Source organism: Salmo salar, chromosome ssa17 (genome assembly GCF_905237065.1).
Source record: "Salmo salar chromosome ssa17, Ssal_v3.1, whole genome shotgun sequence".
In the NCBI taxonomy this organism is placed as follows: domain Eukaryota; kingdom Metazoa; phylum Chordata; class Actinopteri; order Salmoniformes; family Salmonidae; genus Salmo; species Salmo salar.
Genome location: NC_059458.1, coordinates 7,498,049 through 7,512,651, shown reverse-complemented (window position 1 = coordinate 7,512,651; position 14,603 = coordinate 7,498,049). Strand labels below are relative to the sequence as shown.

The following is a 14,603-nucleotide window of genomic DNA, read 5'->3' as shown; positions in this document are numbered from 1 at the left end:
AAGTAAAAAAAAGATATATATATATATATATATATATATATATATATATATACAGTTAAAGTCAGAAGTTTACATACGGCATATACATTTAAACTCAGTTTTTCACAATTCCTGACATTTAACCTAGTAAAAATTCCCTGTCTTAGGTCAGTTAGGCTCACTACTTTATCTTAAGAATGTGAAATGTCAGAATAATAGAGAGAATGATTTATTTCAGCTTTTATTTCTTTCATCACCCAGTGGGTCAGAAGTTTACATACACTCAATTAGTATTTGGTAGCATTGCCTTTAAATTGTTTAACTTTGGTCAAACGTTTCCGGTAGCCTTCCACAAGCTTCCCACAATAAGTTGGGTGAATTTTGCCTCATTCCTCCTGAATGGTGTAACAGGAGTAACTGAGTCAGGTTTGTCGGCCTCCATGCTCCCACACGCTTTTTCAGTTCTGCCCACAAATTTTGAGGTCAGGGCTTTGTGATGGCCACTCCAGTACCCTGACTTTGTTGTCCTTAAGCTATTTTTCCACAACTTTGGAAGTATGCTTGGGGTCATTGTCCATTTGGAAGACCTAAGCTTTAAATTCCTGACTGATGTCTTGAGATGTTGATTCAATATATCCACATAATTTTCCTTCCTCATGATGCCATCTATTGTGTGAAGTGCACCAGACCCTCCTGCAGCAAAGCACCCCCACAACATGATGCTGCCACCCCGTGCTTCACGGTTGGGATGATGGTCTTCTGCTTGCAAGCCTCCCCCTTTTTCCTCCAAACATAACGACGGTCATTATGGTCAAACAGTTCTATTACTGTTTCATCAGACCAGAGGACATTTCTCCAAAAAAACGATCTTTGTCCCCATGTGCAGTTGCAAACCGTAGTCTGGCTTATTTATGGCGTTTTTGGAGCAGTGGCTTCTTCCTTGCTGTGTGGCCTTTCAGGTTATGTCAACATAGGACTCGTTTTACTGTGGATATAGATACTTTTGTACCTGTTTCCTCCAGCATCTTCACAAGGTCCTTTCCTGTTGTTATGGGATTGATTTGCACCTTCATCTCTAGGAGACAGAACGTGTCTCCTTCCTGAGCGGTATGATGGCTGCGTGGTCCCATGTGTTTATACTTGCGTACTATTGTTTGTACAGATGAACGTGTTACCTTCAGGCGTTTGTAAATTGCACCCAAGGATGAACCAGACTTGTGGAGGTCTACCATTTTTTTCTGAGGTCTTGGCTGATTTCTTTAGATTTTCCCATGATTTCAAGCAAAAAGGCACTGAGTTTGAAGGTAGGCCTTGAAATACATCCACAGGTACACCTCCAAATGGACTCAAATTATGTCAATTAGCCTATTAGAAGCTTCTAAAACCATGACATCATTTTCTGGATTTTTCCAAGCTGTTTAAAGGCACAGTCAACTTAGTGCATGTAAACTTCTGACCCACTGGAATTGTGATACAGTAAATTATAAGTGAAATAATCTGTCTGTAAACAATTGTTAGAAAAATTACTTGTGTCATGCACAAAGTAGTCCTAACCGACTTGCCAAAACTATAGTTTGTTAACAAGACATTTGTGGAGTAGTTGAAAAACAAGTTTTCCGACTTCAACTGTATGTATGTATGTATGTATGTATGTATGTATGTATGTATGTATGTATGTATGTATGTATGTATGTATGTATGTATGTATGTGATTAGTTCAGTGGGGATGGTCCTTGCTGGATAGTCCTGGGGGAGACAGGATATATAACCATCGAGCTAAAACCCACGTGTTCATCCCAGATGACACTCTATTCCCTACATAGTGCACTACTTTTGACCAGAGTAGTGCACTATATAGGGAATAGTGAGCAATTTGGGAGACATCCCATGTTAAGACAGTCATTTTAAAATCAGACAGAAACAGATATTCAAGCAGCAGTGTCAGACTGGCTCTTCTGGTCTGTGTCCCAAATGGAACTCTTTTCCCTATATAGAGGGTGTGATTTGGGGCACATCCTAGCGGGTTGGAGGTGTAGGAAGAGGATAGACATTGAATAAATGACACCTGTGACATGGAGTTGGTCATTCAATATTCTGCACAAAGTGTTAAAGGGGAAACATTCATTTTTGTACTTATAAATTATGATGTACCCATTGATTCTTGGAGAAATAACTGGTAAATGTCTCATGAGCTTAGTTAAATGTTGCACCCTATCAGAACCCAAAATATAAGCTTGTTTTACTCCAATGTTAGTAAACAGTAAATGTAAACAAAAACTGTATAGCCCAAAAATATTGTTAAAAGTTACATTTTGTCATTGGATGGTCCTTGCATCCATAGCACTGTCTATGAATTTGAGGTACTCAGTTTTCCTGCTGTGCATAGGGCCTCTACCTCACATTTTGCAATGACTTGGGTAATTTCCAGGTGGAAGAGAATTTCCAGGTGGCTGTGATCACTGGCCACTAGTGTTGCACAGTATACTCTATCAGCACAGCCGATGTCCCCCTTAGAGCGCGAAAGCACCTTGCCTGCTACACTTAGCCTCCACTGGGAGTCTGGGCTACATCATGTTTAAATCCCCACTCATGATGCACAGAAGTTAACACACTTGAATAATGTAGATATGTTGAAACTGTTAATTACTGTTCGCAAAACAATGTCAATACAGGCTAGAACACTTTACGATGCAAGAAGATACTGGTAGCTTCCAGCTTTGTAGGCTAACTCTTCTTGCTAGCTTACAGCTGAAGTTATCAATTCACTACCTTCTGGTACTCTGTAATAATATGCAAATCATAATGCAAAATATGCTGATTTCAAAGCTGACTGCCACCAAAACGTTATTTAATCACTAAATCGATCTCGCTCTCCCAAAGATGATCTATTGCCTCCCTCTTGCCTCATGAATTACAGTACGTCATTACTGGTTAAAGTAAGCTACTTCTATGCTAATATTGTTGATCAGTACAATAAAATAAGTCCCAAATGGAATAGTCATCTTTAGCCCCATGAAATCAGCCAAAACAAGTGCAATAACTCAATGCATGCACACACTGGTTATTGAGGGGAGATATCTTGCAACCTGCTCGCTCCAACCCCGAGCCTTATATGGACTTCCTGCCCCAACAAGGCAAGGCTGTGTGTCGTTAAGCCAGGGAGTGCTTGGGTGTAAAGGAGGAAGCAGCCTGCACAAAAGGGGCATAGTAGGAGAGAGCCAGGAATGTTATGAAGAGTGGAAGAACAGAGAGCAATATCTGTGAGATTACCCGTTGTAACCTGGACTGTCGGATTACCCCCCTTGTGTACCAGATTGGCTGAGGACCCGAGTGTGAGGATTACCCCTGGCAAACGGAACGGACAACACGCACAGCTTCTGGACTGAGGTGATTGGTGAATTTTCCCCCTTCCCCAGTGTACCAAAATCCCTAATAAATTCCCCATTTGCATTCTATTTGTGCTACTGGTGCATGTTTTGTTATTAAACTTGGTGACATGGAAACCCCACACCCTTGAGCCTGCTACGATATGCATTCACCTGTATTGTGAATAGGCCTAGGCAATCTCTTGATTTACTCAGTTTATCAGCAGAGGTTAACCATTCAAATAAATTGGTTAAAAACAAGGTAAAATTGATTCATTAATGAATATGGCAGTCTCTGAAATGTGTAATGACATTAAACTCAAAAGATGCCCAACGATTGAACAGAGCAGTAGCTGAGTTTTTGTATAGATCAAGTGCCTATTTTGCAGTGGCATTGTTTTGGTAGTGAGTATTGTGACGGTATAAATAATTGTGATACTAAACCTGGTATGGAAGTCAGTTTGGCTATCGTGACAACACTACTGGCCACACATGCAAAAATATGCATGCACAAACTAGAAACCTGCAATTTTAGCGACGGACACAATGAAGCATCCTTTGGGATCATGATGGCGTGAAAACAATGCACACCGTAGTCTTGATGTTGGGCTCGTACCATAAGCAAGGTTGTTGAGTGGAATTTCCGTGATTTAGGGTGCATCCCAAATGTCACCCTATTCCATATGCAGTGCCCTGCTTTTGACCAGGGTCCATAGGGCTCAGGTCAAAGTTAGTGCACTATGTAGGGAATAAGGTGCCATTTGGGACACACAGACCTGCAGTGGAAGATGGACTGCTTGGGTCCAGGTAGTCTAGCATGCAGGATGAGTGGGATTGTTACTTTTAAAACACCTTAATTCTATCTTCCGAGTACAAATACAAAACATTTGCTACAGCTGGGTATGCATTACAGATACGTATGTGCATACACACGTCAAGACCCAGCAGGAGTAGGACATGGATGAGCAAACGTGATGCAGAGCCACCATCTCACACTGTGTGGGCGTGTTGACTGCTGATATGTGCTAAGCACAGCCTGCACTCTATCCCTTCTCTAATGCTTCTCTCACATCCAATCACAGGACAGAATTAGATCCCGCACGTAGCGAGGAAACACTGTTCACGTCGTCAGGGTCGCTGGTCAGTCAGGTGGTGTTTACAGGAACCTAAGGAATAAGGAAGTGGCGTTTGACTTGGTTGGATTGAGGTGGTAAGCTGCAGTGAGTGCTATATTTTCTTTATTTAACTAGGAATGTCAGTTAAGAACAAATTCTTATTTACAACAACGGCCAACCCCTAACCCGGACGATGCTGGGCCAATTGTGCGCCGCCCTATGGGACTCCCAATCACGGCCGGTTGGGATACAGCCTGGAATCGAACAAGGGTATGCAGTGATGCCTCGGACTGAGATGCAGTGCCTTAGACTACTGAGCCACAATGGGAGCCTCCCACTACCTGAGACAAGTGTCCAATCCAGCAAAGTCTTAAGTATGGTCCTAATTCAGCTGTGCACTTTTCTTAGGGCTAGGTTCCCAACACTGGTACAGACTAACACCTCTCACTACAGGCTACATGAACAGCACATCTAAGGGATCACCTTAGGCAAGGCAATGCACAGATTGTAGTGACATGAGTAGATGTTTAGGATACAAGGTGATGTACAGCAGTAATTCTACCCAGCACTTTTCTCAGGCCAATCCCCTTAAATGCAAAGTTTCTCCCTCATATCACGTGACTCAGGATTCTTCCGTACCTAATAATGGATTGTGTTTGAGATCAACTCCATTGCAGTCTGACTGCGCAGAATCAGTGATTTCACAAAACACCTTGCATCCCTAATAACTATTCATAATGTGATCAAGGTAGTGGAAGTGATTCAGCAGTTGCGCACGGGTAAAACGGCACCAATTGACTCAGATGTAAATTAACGCAAAATGAAAGCAGACAAGTGCTAGCTAATTAACCACAATAGCAGGTACTTAATTAAAACCGGAAACAATAGCTCCCAACCAATATACAGTTGAAGTCGGGAGTTTAAAAGTCATTAACTCATTTTTCAACCACTCCACAAATGTGTTGTTAACAAACTATAGTTTTGGCAAGTCGGGTAGGACATCTACTTTGTGCATGACAAGTATTTTTTCAAACAATTGTTTACAGACAGATTATTTCACTCATAATTCACTGTATCACAATTCCAGTGGGTCAGAAGTTTACATACACTAAGTTGACTGAAAATTCCACAAAATGTCATGGCTTTAGAAGCTTCTGATAGGCTAATTGACATCATTTGAGTCAATTGGATGTATTTCAAGGCCTACCTTCAAACTCAGTGCCTCTTTGCTTGACATCATGGGAAAATCAAAAGAAATCAGCCAAGACCTCAGAAAATAAATTGTAGACCTCCACAAGTCTGGTTCATCCTTGGGAACAATTTCCAAACGCCTGAAGGTACCACGTTCATCTGTACAAACAATAGTATGCAAGTATAAACACCATGGGACCACGCAGTCGTCATACCATTCAGGAAGGAGACGCGTTCTGTCTCCTAGAGATAAATGTACTTTGGTGCGAAAAGTGCAAATCAATCCCAGAAAAACAGCAAAGGACCTTGTGAAGATGCTGGAGGAAACGGGTACAAAAGTATCTATATCCAGAGTAAAACTGGTCCTATATCGACATAACCTGAAAGGCCGATCAGCAAGGAAGAAGCCACTGCTCCAAAACCGCCATAAAGCCAGACTACGGTTTGCAACTGCACACGGGGACAAAGATCTTACGTTTCGGAGAAATGTCCTCTTGTCTGATGAAACAAAAAAATAACTGTTTGGCCATAATGACCATCGTTATTTTTAGAGGAAAAAGGGGGAGGCTTGCAAGCCGAAGAACACCATCCCAACCGTGAAGCACGGGGGTAGCAGCATCATGTTGTAGGGGTGCTTTGCTGCAGGAGGGACTGGTGCACTTTACAAAATAGATGGCATCATGAGGAAATGACTGAAGGACAACATGGAGTGGCCATCACAGCCCTGACCTCAATCCTATAGAACATTTGTGGGCAGAACTGAAAAAGCGTGTGCGAGCAAGGAGGCCTACAAACCTGACTCAGTTACACCAGCTCTGTCAGGAGGAATGGGCCAAAATTCACCCAACTTATTGTGGAAGGCTACCTGAAACGTTTGACCCAAGTTAAACAATTTAAAGGCAATGCTACCAAATACTAATTGAGTGTATGTAAACTTCTGACCCACTGGGAATGTGATGAAATAAATAAAAGCTGAAAAAAATGTTTCTCTACTATTATTCTGACATTTCACATTCTTAAAATAAAGTGGTGATCCTAACTGACCTAAGACAGGGAATTCTTACTAAGATTAAATGTCAGGAATTGTGAAAAACTGAGTTTAAATGTATTTGGCTAAGGTGTATGTAAACTTCCGACTTCAACTGTAGCTATCTGAACATTTGTTTGTGGCTGAATGAGTCGCAGAACAAAAAAAGCGACATAATTAAAAGTTAACGGTCTGAACTCTTTTCTTTCTCCGAGACACACACTCACACACAATACACATACACAATGGCGCAGCGTTGGCACCCCTGCGGAGAGTATCAGTGCAGCAGCTGGCATAGCCCTGGGCAGTGGAACTCCTCTCTGGCTCGCAGCGCTGTATTTAAGACTCATCGCCTGGGGGGCCTGCCAGGAGCTGTCTATCACTGACCGGGCTGGGACTAGACACACACACATACACCAGGGTTTATTTTAGCCAGTAAAAGCCGGCTTTTGGCCAATAAAAAAATTAAAAGGCGATAAAATTGGCACTGGACAATTGTTAGGCATTAGAAAAAAATCCCATTGTGAGATAATACATTTTAGCATACTCATTGATTGAAATACCAGTCGATGTAGCACGAGAGGTGATACAGCTCAAACAGCTGTTTGTTGCTGCTGGAGTGAAACGTGCTTTAATAAGCCGAATCATTGCGCAACAATTGTAAAGGCAATCACGTATAAAAAAAAACTATGGCCACGATTAAAAATAGCTACTATTTTTTACGTCTTGAGGAAACCTGGCACCATCTCTACGTGAAGCGTGATGCTGCCACCACCATGCTGTGGGGATGTTTTTCAGCGACAAGGACTTTGAGATTAGTCAGGTTTGAGGGAAAGATGAACAGAGCAAAGTACAGAGAGATCCTTGATGAAACCCTGCTCCAGAGCGCTCAGGACCTCAGACTAGGGTGAAGGTTCACCTTCCAACAGGACAACGACCCTAAGCACACAGCCAAGACAACGCAGGAGTGGCTTCGGGACAAGTCTCAATGTCTTTGTGGCCCAGCCAGAGCCCTGACTTGAACCCGATTGAACATCTCTGGATAGACATGAAAATAGCTGTGCGGCAACACTCCCCATCCAACCTGAGAGCTTGAGAGGATCTGCAGAGAAGAATGGGAGAAACTCCCGAAATACAGGTGTGTCACGCTTGTAGCGTCATACCAAAGAAGACTCGAGGCTGAAATCTCTGCCAAAGGTGCTTCAACAAAGTAGAGTAAAGGGTCTGAAAACTTAGGGAAATTTGATATTTCAGATATGATTTTCTTTTAAATGTTTTCTAAAAACTATTTTTGCTTTGTCATTATTGGGTATTGTGTGTAGAATGATGAGGGAAAAGAAACAATTTAATCAATTTTAGAATAAAAGGCTGTAAAGTAACAAAATGTTCAAAAACTCAAAGGGTCTGAATACTTTCCAATTGCACTATGTGAGATAGTCTACTATTCCTAATATGATGATAGGATTGGATAGTCATAATTTAGGCTAATAATATAAATCAACCACTGTTTGCAAAAAAGAGTTGTCCTTTCTTTGCAATTTAAAACAATCCACTTTTTTTATGTTAATGATCCTCTGTGGACAAATCATACTTTCTGATCTAGTAGCCTATTTTGAATTATTTTATTAAATGTTTGTATAGATAGGAGTAAACAAATTTTGGCTATATAATTTTGCAATTTAATGGAATTTACTGCTAGCTCCCCCCAAATCCCTTGTCATAAAGCACTTAGAGTGATTCTGAGGAATGTTATTTAACTTTCTAATTTCCATCTAGTCAACTTCCAATGTAACACTGTCCCTCCAGGACAAATAAAGACCCTTTGTCTGGCACCTGCTGCGGGAGCCGCTCAAACACGCACCGATGAGAAAAGAGAAAGCGTGTCTCAAATATTGATGTTTTAAAACCACGAGTGAGAATGTTCTTTTGAAAAATACATTGCTGCGTGCTTGTGCTTCGGTGTTGAGTGAATTTTAGCACCCCTCTTAATGCTTACACTTTTAGCCATGTTGTTAAAAGTTTACTTATTTTTATTCTGTCAGTTTTGCTTTGTTCACACTGTCCATGTTTGCCAGTTGACCTCTAACCTTTCAACCATCCCTCAAGGTCCTCTGACACTTCTACTGAAGAGAGGAAGAGGCAAAGCGAGAGGGTCAACTCCAACCAAAATCTCTCAGCGTGAAAATAAGGGTTAAGCAAACCAAGTGAATCGCTATTTTGATACGTGAGGCTTATTTGATCGAATAGACGTTTCATAATGGTTAGTGTTATGAGTGTGCTGATATAAGTGTAATGCACATGATATTCAGGCAACTTTGAGAAAACTATTTTATATCAGATGCCTGTTTTTTTTTGGAGTTGTGCCTCACTTGCGTATCTGCACTCTCATTGGCTAGAATGTGCCCACCTGATCTCGCCTCCTAATGCCTTTCACCTTTGCCGACATGTATTTCCATTGTTAGAGCGGTCAGTCAACCATCTTCTCAATATAATAGATAATCTTTCCTACATGGCACATTCCATGCTCTTCCTGCTTATACCGCCAGTGACCTTATGTTTGTTGAAGGGAGGAATGTTTGTAAGACTGAAAAACAGCACCTTCTGTTTGTGTCAAAGGAGTCATGTTCCGTTGTTAGCGTTTGGCTATGTGCGTGCCCGTGCTCGTGTGTGTAAGACTGCTACCTCCCGTCAGATCGTTGGGATGCATTTAAATAACTACTGTGTCTGGTAATGCGTTCCAAGGCTTTGAATACATCTCCTCTCCACCTGTCCATGTCAAAGCATCCAGAGTGTCACCAAAACAAATTATTCAACTTGTAACAGTGTTATTTTCTTATGTTGTACATGTTTTGTTATGGATCTATTCCAAAGGTGCTTGGGCTAATCTTTGAGAAGGCATGCATCGAGACTCATGCTCATTTAATGCCACCCACATACAATCGATTAAGACTTTTTGGTGTGATACTGGGGAATTGAGATATCCCTTTCAATGGATAATAGGGAAAAAAGTATTCACACAAACAAAATCTCAATTCAACCCGAGTATAGGCTATCGTTTTCCTCCCCATATTGTTAGCAACAAAATTTTGTCAATGCCCAAGGTAGGGTGAGACAGTCCACGATAAGAGAAGGGATTAACAAAATTATTGAAAGGAGGCAAGTTATCGGTTGAAATTATGATAGAAAAATGTATACACCTCCTGAGTGGCGCAGTGGTCTAAGGCACTGCATCGCAGTGCTAGCTGTGCCACTAGAAATTCTGGGTTCGAGTCCAGGCTCTGTTGCAGCCGACCGCAACCGGGAGGCCCATGGAGCAGTGCACAATTGGCCCAGCGTCGTCCAGGTTAGGGGAAAGTTTGGCCGGCAGGGATGTCCTTGTCTCATCGCGCACCAGCGACTCCTGTGGCGGGCCGGGCACAGTGCAAGCTGACACAGTTGCCAGGTGAACGGTGTTTCCTCTGATACATTGGTGTGGCTAGCTTCCGGGTTAAGTGGGCATTGTGTCAAGAAGCAGTGTGGCTTGGTTGGTTTGTGTTTTGAAGGACGCACGGCTCTTGACCTTCGCCTCTCCCGAGTCATCTCATCCCTGCAACTCCTGTACAAACAAGTCTGTAACTACCAATTGGATGCCACAAAATTGGGGAGAAAAAGGGGTAAAAAATAAAAATACACACACACACACACAAGCCTATATTGTTGCCTACAAAAAGGCCCACGGCAGGGTGAGACAGTCAGAGTGAAAGGAGGAGAGAAAGGTACAAGGCCTAGCTGAGAGTAAACAGAAGGCGGGCGATGGAGGAGTGCTTGCTCGGGGCCATCCTGTCATCTCTATTCAAGAGAAAAGACAGGATGAACAGAACAGGGGAAAGGATGAGAGAAAGGTACAGGTGGATGCCCTAGCTTAGAATGAACAGAACGGAAAGTCAGTGGATGGAGGGAGCGCTCGCTCAGGGCCATCTTATCATCGTAGTCTTTCCTCCAATCAGACCATCTGCTCGCGGTCTCCCACAATGCACTTGGGCTAGGCCTGCTCCTATTAGAGAAAAGTTGGCATCTTCGTTTCCCTCTAACCAGCAGTCAGGCTGTCATATAGACTAAATAGCAGCCAACAAATACACAGTTAAAAACAGTAGCTTGGCTCACTGCCCTATCACTGTGGGTAGACTGGACTTCACTAAATACATTTGGACCACTGAAGGAATAGGACAGAGAGAAAACTGTTTTTGGGCTTCATAAAAGTTTGGGCCAAATGTTCTAAGTGTTTGCCTCTTTTGCATCTGTCAATGCTATTTCCCACCAGAGGGAATTAAACATTGAAGGAATAAGCTATCCAACCATCTTGGTCAAAATATACAAACACTGTTTGAAATAAACATTTACCTCACATTTCCCTAGGATTTAATGCTCTTTACTATAGGCATGTTATTTTAAACATTTACAAATCATGCATACAGACAGAGAGCCTTCAAAGCTCTATAGTATAGGCATCCAGTAAGCAGTCAACAATCAGCTCGCTCAAAGGACAACAACAGGAACTTGCCAAGGTCCATTATATGGTGAGCAGCTAAGGTCAAATAACATCCCAGTGGTCGAAGGTCAACGCATCTTCATAACTCACACCATTACAGTCCAGGGGTTATTTGATTTATAACACAACTAATTAGGTCATAGAGAGATGGAAGAGGGGCAAACATTTAATCTAAGGAAGGAGAGAAAGAAAAAGAGACAGAGTGCTGCGATTTATTTTTCCAACGGGGGGGTGAAACCAGCATAAGTAACTTGAATCTAATAATAGTCTGTACCAAACAGTTAATCTGATAAAACTTGGAATAAAATATAAAAACACTTGCTTGATATAAGTTTTCCAGTTTCTTAAAATACTTTGCAACTGCAAATTATATCTATGTGAAAACTGAAAAGATCTGTTCATTCCTTTTCCATTTTTGTTGACACTTATCCAGAGCATACATTTTCATACTTTTTCGCACTGGACCTCTGTGGGAATTGACCCCACAACATTTACCAACTAAGCCACATCATATACCACTTGATGTCTCAATGTACTTAATTACTGTATTGTGCATTGCTTTCCTTCATGTTGATGGAAAGTCTACAGGTACAACCCTAGATGACCAGCCTATGTACAAGACAGTAATGTATATTTGTATTTGTTTTCCATGTCACATTTTGATAAAGAAAAATATTTGATTTGATGTGGATGTTTTGAGTCTTTGCCTATAACTTTGCACATTTTGATGTAAATGTTTAAGTCAGGGTTTTGTTATTTCTAGATTCCATTAGAATAACAAAATCGCAGAGAAAGGGACAGGGCAATAACTCTTACAATTCCAATGGATTCCTGGAATTATAAAACTATCTTTTTTGCCAAAGCAGGGATGCAGATTTTTTCCCCCCTGCTACCGATGTCTATATCAGTCCGCTAATACTGGTAAAGGACCAGTGGACTACATTTGTGATATATATTTTTATAGATAAAGCACCCCCATCACCCCTACTTCCCGTGGCTATGGGTCTCCCTTCACGTCTCCCTCCCTTCGACGTTAATATGCATTAGCTCTTTGTGCTGCGCTACGCTAGCTGAAGTAGTGAGCATTTACGATGATGATAATATATGGGGATCTTAATCATACATATGGAAGTGTATGCTAATTGGAGACTAAAGCCAGCAATTACAGTATTAACGGGTTTCCAAAACAAATCAATGTTGCGTCTAAACAGTGTGTGTGTCCTAAATGGCACCCTATTCCCTATAGTGTACTACTTCTGACCAAAAGCACTACATAATGAATAGCGTGCCATTACGGACGGATCCCAGTAATGACCCTGGCGATGAGCTTCTGCTCCAGGAGCCAGCATATCGTGGCCGCGTGGTTAAATCATGTATGAGGTAGAGCATATGGAAGGGCTGTGCTGTGGCTATGGGTCGATGCTTCCATTACACACTCATTGTATGTGTAAGAGAGAGAGAGAGAGAGCAAGAGAGAGATGTTGCGATTACATACTCATTCAGGAGATTGTTCGCGGCATACAGAGTAGTAAGAAAGGAAGCTAAGAGTGAATTGTCAAAAGATACAATGTTGGATCAAATCATATTCTTCAGGTTGTTTACAAGTGGTAAGAAAGTATGGTATGTGCATTGGTGAACAGGAGTTCTGTTAGGAAATTTACCGGCCATTTGAGAGATTCACCGGACCCATATGCATTGGGTTCATAGCCAATTAGGGCATACACCCACAATGATCAGAATGACATAAATCACGTTTAGATTATGGTAATGCATCATAATAGAACATGCAACTCATGTAATGAAGCAGCCAATAAAACATCATTTTCAAAAATCTGCCAAAATGCAATTTGTGGGAAAATACCATCCTAAACAGCACACCTGATAGCGGGTCCATATGTGACAGAGATGATAAATCTCTTAGAAACTTAGAAAGAGGGGGAATCTAAAGATGCAACAACTAGGATGGGTTGATTATATGACTAGGATTGTGTCTTTGGCTTCTGAACAACGAAAGAAAGTTGATATAAATGGCATAGCGGTGGGTCCAATAGGGGAGTAAATGTAAATAAATGTGCCAAAATTATATAATTACTCCTGTCTATACAGAAACAAATAAAATAATGAAATAGCTGTGATTGCTACTAATCACAAGCTCGTAGGCTTATTTGAGAAGACTGCGATTTGGGCAGCACGGGTGGCAATAGGCCTAGCTGATTATTGAGTTGTAGCTGTCAGTGAAAAGCATCAAAAACATTTTTTTAAGATAATGCGTCTTGGGTGTAATGTTGACAAGAAGAAGGGAAGGGGTGTGTGGCGAAGATATAGGCGAGTCTCTCTCCAGAATGGCTCTGCTGTCTCCCGCCAATTCTTGCGCATTCATTGTTTCATTGTGTGAATTGCTCGCCCTTTGATTAAAAAAAATGTTTATCAATTTCCCATTACATACACTACGTGACCAAAAGTATGTGGACATATGCTTGTCGAACATCTTGTTCCAAAATCATTGGCATTGCGCATGGTGATCTTAGGCTTGTGTGCGGCTGCTCGGCAATGGAAACACATTTCATGAAGCTCCCGACGAACAGTTATTGTGCTGACGTTGCTTCCAGAGGCAGTTTTGAACTTAGTAGTGAGTGTTGCAATTGAGGACAGACGATTTGTAAGCACTACGCGCTTCAGCACTCCCGTTCTGTGAGCTTGTGTGGGCTACCACTTTGCGGCTGAGCCATTGTTGCTCCTAGACGTTTCCACTTCACAATAACAGCTCTTACAGTTGACCAGGGCAGCTCTAGCAGGGCAGAAAATTTATGAATTGACTTATTGGAAATGTGGCATCCTATGAGGGTGCCACGTTGAATGTCACTGAGCTCTTCAGTAAGGCCATTGTACCAATGAAATAGCCAAATCCACTAATTTGAAGGGGTGTCCACATACTTTACTGTATGTAGTGTATGTCACCAGTAGTAAATGTACCGTTAATCCCGTAATTTGGTTATATTCATTTCTGTTAATCCATACATTAATTACAGTCATTTACCATTCTCATTCTCGGAGTGGAAATGTTGTTTGCAGAGTTTACAATCTGCTACACTTATGAGAAACAAGTTTTGCTTAATTTCATAACCATAATTTATGACATTTGTAAATGTTTTGTCTTTTGTTTGGAGATCACCATATGAACAATGAGCATGTGTCTGGTTTCTCTGTCCTGATAATGTTGAGGGAGCACGAGCACCTGAGAATGCATAGAAGTATCTGGCCTGCAGTGCAGAAATGTAGAAAAGTGTTTTAACATTCATTGCGAATTATAATATACTGATCAAAAATATAAATGCAACATTGAACAATTTCAATGATTTTACCGAGTTACAGGTCATATAAGAAAATCTGTCAATTGA

The 14,603-nt window shown here is 41.5% G+C and overlaps 1 protein-coding gene across 2 annotated transcripts in view; it reads right to left on the bottom strand.

Moving 5' to 3' along the window:
* LOC106575122 (neural cell adhesion molecule 2) overlaps positions 1-14,603 on the bottom strand; it is a 433,746-nt gene that overhangs the window by 327,521 nt on the left and 91,622 nt on the right. The window lies entirely within an intron of this gene.